Source organism: Phascolarctos cinereus, unplaced genomic scaffold, assembly GCF_003287225.1.
Source record: "Phascolarctos cinereus isolate Bilbo 61053 unplaced genomic scaffold, phaCin_HiC Scaffold_2;HRSCAF=192, whole genome shotgun sequence".
In the NCBI taxonomy this organism is placed as follows: domain Eukaryota; kingdom Metazoa; phylum Chordata; class Mammalia; order Diprotodontia; family Phascolarctidae; genus Phascolarctos; species Phascolarctos cinereus.
This window is the reverse complement of record NW_027555625.1, coordinates 146,895,244-146,902,609: the sequence shown is the minus strand read 5'-3', so window position 1 is coordinate 146,902,609 and position 7,366 is coordinate 146,895,244. Positions and strand designations below refer to the sequence as shown.

At 45.4% G+C, this 7,366-nt stretch overlaps 1 protein-coding gene across 1 annotated transcript in view; it reads left to right on the top strand.

The window, feature by feature from the left end:
• Positions 1 to 3,044: 3,044 nt before the first annotated feature.
• KCNIP3 (potassium voltage-gated channel interacting protein 3) overlaps positions 3,045 to 7,366 on the top strand; it is a 156,577-nt gene continuing 152,255 nt past the window's right edge. Inside the window, exon 1 of the mRNA XM_020988347.2 lies at positions 3,045 to 3,118. The gene's annotated coding sequence lies outside the window, so the exon portion shown is untranslated. The remainder of the gene's footprint in view (positions 3,119 to 7,366) is intronic.

The following is a 7,366-nucleotide window of genomic DNA, read 5'->3' as shown; positions in this document are numbered from 1 at the left end:
CGGCATATTTGACATCTTTGTGATCTCCAGGCTATGACAGTCCCTTCCATCAAGGGAAAAGTCTACTAACAGAAACATGTTTCCTCACCAATGCTCCTTTGCCCATCTTCCAAACTTAGAGGATATTCCCAGATGACGTGTCTCTGGAATGACTGTCCACATATCTCCATGCAATCTGAGCCCATGAAAGCTGCTGGGATATTAGTGACAGACACTGTGGGGGTGGCCATATGGCCATGAAGTTCTGTTCATTTAGACCCAGGGGAACTGAGATGGGAATGTGAATCTTTTGCCTGAAGCACAGGCTCATTGCAAACACAGTGGTCACAGATCTCTGGTAACTTGGGTCCTGCTGAGAAGCAGGAGGATGGACTAGATAACTTCTTAGGGCCCCTTTGGATAAGACATTTTAGAGTCTGAACTCTGCTTTTCACTTCCATATAGAATGGTTCCCTGAGATTAGGGTGTTGTTGCATAAGAATGAGGGAGAGAAGTAGGGAGTGGGGGTGGTATGTATTCCACCTTTTTTTTTTTAGGTCAGCTACACTAAATTAAAATGAAGATAACCTGGACATGTTCATAACTCAGTCCCTCTGGCTCATCACCCGAACTTGTTGGCCTTAGCGGGACCCTAGCCCTGAGGTTGCACCCCAGAGCAGAGGCCAAGCTGCAGCTCCCCAGGAAATGCACTGACTGAGGGGGGGAAGGGCAAACAGGAGAGAGGAAAGCAGGGCACCGTTACAAACACTCTCATTTTACTATTCAGACCAGAGAGGAGTATGGGGGAGAAAGGTTGTGAGGAAGGTTGAGTTACAGGAGTGGGAGGATGAAAAAAATAGGGAAAGAGAGAGAAAATGGATAACAGAAGAGATGAAGAAGAGAGATGAGAATCTGAAGAGAGGGTGGAAAGAGAGGGAAAGAGAGAAGGAGAGAGAATGGGTGAGGAAATGAAAGAGAGGTGAGAGAGAGAGAAGAGAGGGCGGGCAAAGAGGAGAAAAGAGGAAAAGAGAGAAGGAAAAGGGAAAACAGGTAATGGAAAGGAAGAAAGGTGAAGGGAAAGAGGGAAAGAAAGAGAAAAAAGAGGGAAAAAGATGAGAGAGAAAGAGAGAGGGAGTGAGAGAAGAGAGATCAGTGAGGAGATAGAGGGAGAGAAGGAGGAGTGGGGGGGGGGTCGGGGAGAGATGCAAATTAAAATCACGTCTCAGTCCAAGCAAACATGGTGCTGCTGCCAAGTGGGCCCGTGGCTGTCCCAATGTTCTCGAGCGCCAGCTCCAGAGCTTTATCATCTGTTCCAAGAGCATCCTAGGCAACAAGGCTTCCATCAGCCAGGGAGATGCAGCGAGCAAAGGTGTGTTGTTTCTTTTCCTTAGGGTCAAGGTGGAGGGTTCCCTGGGTGAACTGCATTGGGAAGGAAGGGATTCCAATGGCTGCTTGTGCAGACCTTCTCTGTCAGTGCCCCCTGTGTGACTTGGCCCCCTACTTTTGATATCTATCCCTGTCTGGCTACAGATGAGAGGGAAGGAATATTTCCTAATTCTGTAGCATCGTTTGATTTGGATCTCTGAGTTGACAGGGGGCTGGAGACATGACTTGTGGGTTTTCAGGGCATTATTCTGTGGCCAGGATTTTTTTGCTGGGGTGAGGGAGGGATAAGCTTTCTAATCTCTTTGAGACTCTGGGGCTGGGGGAACAGAAGGTTGCAGGCATAATCTGAGGCAAGACTTGATGGATTCTTGTGTTCTTCTGGGGCTCCTTGTGAGCCTTGATCATTTGCAGGGTCTGGGACCAGGTATATTGGGCTATAAGAGATAAAAACTGCAGGGTCATTCAATGCCCTCACAATTCAGAAAGAGGCAAAGCTCTGAGAAGAACCCTCTAGTAGGGCACTGGAAGTATTTGGGAAAAGATCTGCTGACTGGCATAGAGGAGGGAGACAAAAGTTTTTTTCCAGAATTTGGGAAGTACTATTTTCTGGGAGAGTTTGGCCACACACATTTGACAACTTGGGAGAACAGTTCAGGCTCTTGGTTCTTATGTCCCTTTGTTCTGTAGGGACTGACGACCCTCTCTTTGGGGACTTAGTAGAGAAATGAAGGAGGGTGATTTTTTCTGCTTTCCCTTTTCCTTCAAGGAAATGAGAATAGAATATTAGAGCTAAAAAAGACCTTAGAATTTATTTGGTCCCAATTCTTCATTTTGCAGGGGCAGAAACTGAGGTTCAGAGAGGTTGAGATTTCCCCAAAGCCATGCACTAATCAGTGTCAGAGCTAGGACCAGAATTAAAGCCTCTCTAGAGAGCTTTCCATTAGAGCCCATTGGCGTTTTTTTGAAGATCACAAACCACAACTCTTAAAATGGGCTCAGGTTTGAGCCTATGTTGAGATCGAGGGTTAAAAGTAGAGATCCCTCATTTATTGGGACGTATTGGTATGGTTTGGCATGAACAAAGGACCAATGAGAAATCCGAGGATTTATGGATACACAGGCTGAGGGATGAAGGCGGGTCATGTTAATGGGGACCCAAAGGAACACCTGGGAAAACTGGGCTGAGTCTCTTTCATGGAACCCTAATAGGACCTTCTCAACAACCCCTCCAAACCTCTAAGACTCAGAAAGTTCAGGTCCGAGTGGCAAACAAAGAGCCAGTGAAGACTTAGAGCCCTAAGAATTCAGCGGGGCTAGAAAGGCAGAGGAGGCAGAAGGGAGGATGTGGAAGGGACCATAAGACGGGGACCTTGCAGAGTCGCCAGGTTGAAAGCAGTAGGGGTGGGGTGGAGCTCAGGATCTGAAGTTGAAATGAACCTAGAAAGACTAGGGAAAATGAAAGGGTTAAGGCTGAGGCTGTGAGCTGCTGGGGGTCTAGGAGAAAGGGTGGGGGGGAGCAATCCTCTAAATGAGGGGGAGGGGAGGAATAAGGAAAGATGCAATAAAAGGGTGGCTGACGGCCAATAGCCCACCAGGCAGGGAGGGGTTAACAGAGGCTCTGGAGAGGCTGGGCTGGGAACATGGGAGGAGAGTCCAGCTCAACCCATTGTTCCCTCAGCTACATCAGACTTCGCTTCGACAGCTCCACCTGCCGTGTTCTACGGACACCTCCTCAGCCTCACCCACCCTGCAGGTAAGACTGGCCCCATCTGGATGGAAGGGGAGGGAACGGGCGGGAGGGGCAGGGGTTGACTTGGCGGGGTGGGGTAATGCCTAACCCCGAAAGGGGTTGGGGGAAGGTATAAGGAGGAGGAAACTTTCACCCTCCCTCTTCTGCTTTCTCTCCGCCTGGAGTTAAGGCTGGGAGGAGCTCAAGGAAAAGAAGGAGGGGTCTCTCTCTAGAGCTCCTTATCAATCTCCTTTAGAAGGCACCAGGGCTTGGAAGAGGCACTGCTGGAAACTTGGCTGTGACCAGGTGCCACAGAACCGCCATGGAACCGAGGCTGGGGGGGAAGATTCTATCCTGGTCCTTGGGGGCACCCAGAACTTACTCTTCATGTTGACTCTCTGTCTCCTTCCCCCACTTCCTGACCATCTTTGGGGCTCCCGCCTCGCATCCCCTATTCCCTGCTTTCTTCTCAGACAATGCGTCCTGGATATCTGTTATCCGAGTGCTGGATGTTGGACCCATCTACCTGCTCCTTTCCTTGGGGCTGAGAGTTAAGGGTGACATTTTAGAATTCACCTGGTGCCTCTTCCTGTCTCCTCTTCAGCTACCCCCTCATTGTTGTTCAGTCATTTTCAGTCATGTCTGACAATTTGTGACCCCATTCGGGTTTTTCTTGGCAAAGATACCGCAGTGGTTTGCCGTTTCCTTCTCTAGCTCATTTTACAGATGAAAAAAATTGAGGTAAACAGGGTTAAGTGACTTAACCAAGGTCACACAATTAGTATGTGTCTGAGGCCAGATTTAAACTCAGGAAGATAAGTCTTCCTAACTCCAGGCCTGTCACTTTATCCACTGGCCACCTATTCCGCCCCCCCCCCCACCTACCCCCTTATTCAACCCAATTCAACAAACATTTATAGAGCACTTATTGTGTCTAGGGCATGGTTCAGACCCTCATTCCTGCCTACCCTTTGGGAGCTTATGGACTGGTATTTGTACATAAATAACTGCAATGCCTCTTAGAATGTGAAGGTGTTTTGAGAGACTAGTCAACCAAGTGCTCTGAGGTCCCAGATATGAGAGAAGTTAATTCTGACTGGGGGGAATAAGTGGTAGCAGCTTCATAGGAGAGGTGACATTTGAATCAATCCCCTGCTTTGAGTGAAGGTTGGGGAAAGAAGTGGTGATAATAGTTCGTTGTGGAAGTTTTGAACTGGGACTTGAAGGATGGGCAAAATATCCACAGACAGAGCTAGGCAGATGGGGAGAGGGAATGGTATTTGAACAGGGAGGGGAAAGTTCTGGCTTCTTTGGTGAACAAGTTCGGTTTAACTAGAACTTAAGGAGTGTAGTGAAAGGGAAGAGCTCTAAAGGGAGGTTGGGGCCAGCTCTTTCCTACTGAGGAGAGCTAGCTTTCAAAGCTTCCAAAAGGGAGGGAAAGTGTCTGATTTGTAGGCTCTGATTGAATGCCTGAACCCTTGCTCTGTGTGACTTCTTGATGTAGACAAAGCTTTGAGGGAAACGAGTATGGCATAGTTACATCTCCTTTATAAATTTAGGGCTGGGATATACCTTGGCATAATCCACCACAATGCCTCACCCATTGACCCATCTTATGAAGAGGGGGATCCCAGGTTTCTGATTCATGGGTGGAAAGAATGAGGCTAGGAATGAGCACTCCCTTTTGCTTGGAATCAGGTAGAGGTGTGTGCATGTGTCTGGGGTGGAGAAGAGGTGCTGCAGTGGGTGGGGCATTCTGAACAGGTGGGAGCACTGGTTTGGGCAAGTACTCTGCTCACCTGGTGACTGAATCTTGTGGTGCTGAAATCAGCTAGAAGCCTTCAATCCAGCCTCCTAATCATAGACCTTAGGAAAGAGAAGAGGTAACCAAAAACTGGGTTAAATGTTTATATGTTTCAGAGATTAGAAGCTTGGGGTAGACACTGCCCAAGCATCCTCTGTATTGTAAGAAGGTGGAATATGAAAGGAAGGAATTCCTAGTGTGGGTTTTTTGTTTGTTTGTTTTTGCATTTAACAAAGATTTAGGAACCCTATTTGAAATCATTCAAGAAGCATTTATTTATTTATTTTAATTCTTAATTAATTTATTTTGAATTATCAACAATAACTTCCATAAGCTTTTGAGTTTTAAATTTTTCTCCCCCCCCCACATCCCTACCCAAGAAGGCACACAATCTGATATAGGCTATACATATATATTCCTATTAAACATATTTTCACATTAGTGATGTTGTAGGTAAAAATTAGAACCAATAGGAGGAACCACCAGAAAGAGGAAACAAAACACAATAGAAGAAAAAAATAGCAAACAGTATGCTTTGATCTGCATTCAAACTCCATAGTTCTTTCTTTGGATGTGGATAGCATTTTCCATCAGTAGGCCTTTGGAGATGTCTTAGATTCTTGTATTGCTGAGAAGGGTTAAGTCTATCAATATTAGTCGTTGTGAGGCAGCTAGGTGGCACAGTGGATAGAGCACTGGCCCTGGATTCAGGAGGAACTGAGTTCAAATCCAGCCTTAGACACATAACACCTACTAGCTATGTGACCCTGGGCAAGTCACTTAACCCCATTGCCTAACAAAAAAAAAAGAAAGAAAGAAAAAGAATATTAATCATTGCACAATGTAGCTGTTGCTGTGTACAACATTCTCCTGGTTCTGCTCACTTCACTCAGCATCGGACCATACAAGTCTTTCCAGGTTTTTCTGAAGTCAGTTCCATTACATTCATATACCACAACCTGTTCAGCCATTCCCCAATTGATGGGCATCCTCTTAATTTCCAATTCTTTGCCACCACAAAAAAAGCTGCTATAAATATTTTTGTACATGTAGGTCCTTTTCCCATTTGTATGATCTCTCTGGGATATAGCCCTAGAAGTGCTATTGCTGGGTCAAAGGGTATGCACATTTTTATAGCCCTTTTGGCACAGTTCCAAATTACTCTTCAAAATGGTTGGATCATTTTTTAACTCCACCAACAATGCATTAGTGTTCCAATTTTCCCATATTTTCTCCAACATTTATCATTTTCCTGTTTTATCATCTTGGCCAATCTGATAGGTGTGATGTGGTACCTCAGAGTTGTTTTGATTTGCATTTCTCTAATCAATAGTGATTTAGAGCATTTTTTCATATGACTATAGATGGCTTTAATTTCTTCAAGAAGTATTTATTGAAACCCTACTACATGCCAACCTTGTACTAGGCACCAGAGCAGTGGAAATATTTAACTGGGTTGTGGGTGATCACTCCAATGGTACTGATTACAACCTCAACCTATGAGGATCTGTCCAGTTCCCTGGAAGTTTTTCTCTGATTCTTCTAATATTTTTGTGGACTCCGGTTCATTTTGCCAGAGAGGCATTGTGGAATGTAGATCTGGAAGGAAACTTAGGGGTCCCCAGCTCCTCAGTTTACAGAGGCGAAAACTAGAACCTAGAGAAGTTAAGACGTGAAGCCTGAGGTCTCACGGGTAGATCTGGGATCTGGACAAAGGTGCTCAGACTCCAAATACAGTGAAAACACTTCACTCTGCTGCCTCCCACAAAGTGGGAGTTTATGCAAAACTTCCTCATAACAAGCTAGGTAATATGAATATTCTCCTGATTTTAATAGATGTGGAAACTGAGGTGCAGGGTGGGGTAAAATGATAGAGTGATTTGCTCAAGGTCATACAGCTCATGAGTGGCAGGATCATAACTGAAACCTAAGTTTTCTGAGGTTCCAAGTTCAAGGTCCCTCCTTCCCTTACCCAACCAAATGTTCAGGTGGTAATCGTTAAAGGTGTTTAAAGCAGGGGAGGGAGGAAGATTTTCCTACCTGGATTGTAGGAGAAATTTCATAAAAAAGGGAAGAACTTGAAGGATGGGAAGGATTTAGATTTGGTGGAAAGAAGGGGGAGGTGTTCATAAGTACTCAGCTAGAGGTGGTGATAGCTAGAGCAATTTAGAGTCACTTTTCATGTATTTTTTATCACCAGTGCCTTGCACATAGTAGGTGCTTAATAAATGTCTGCTGATGAACTTTTCTGAGCTTCAGGCAATCTTTGAAGTGAAGGAAATCAGATATTTGTCATCTCAAGAGGCAGATTCCTACCCCCCAGAATATCCCCCCTCCAAGGACCCTCAATTTCATTGGTATGGGAGCTCCCTCCACAGAAGATAGCCTAGCCCCTCTGTGCCTTAAGAGTTTTGATGAATTTTTTAAAAAAAATAGTCTCATCACTTTCTAGCCACACCTCTTCTCTA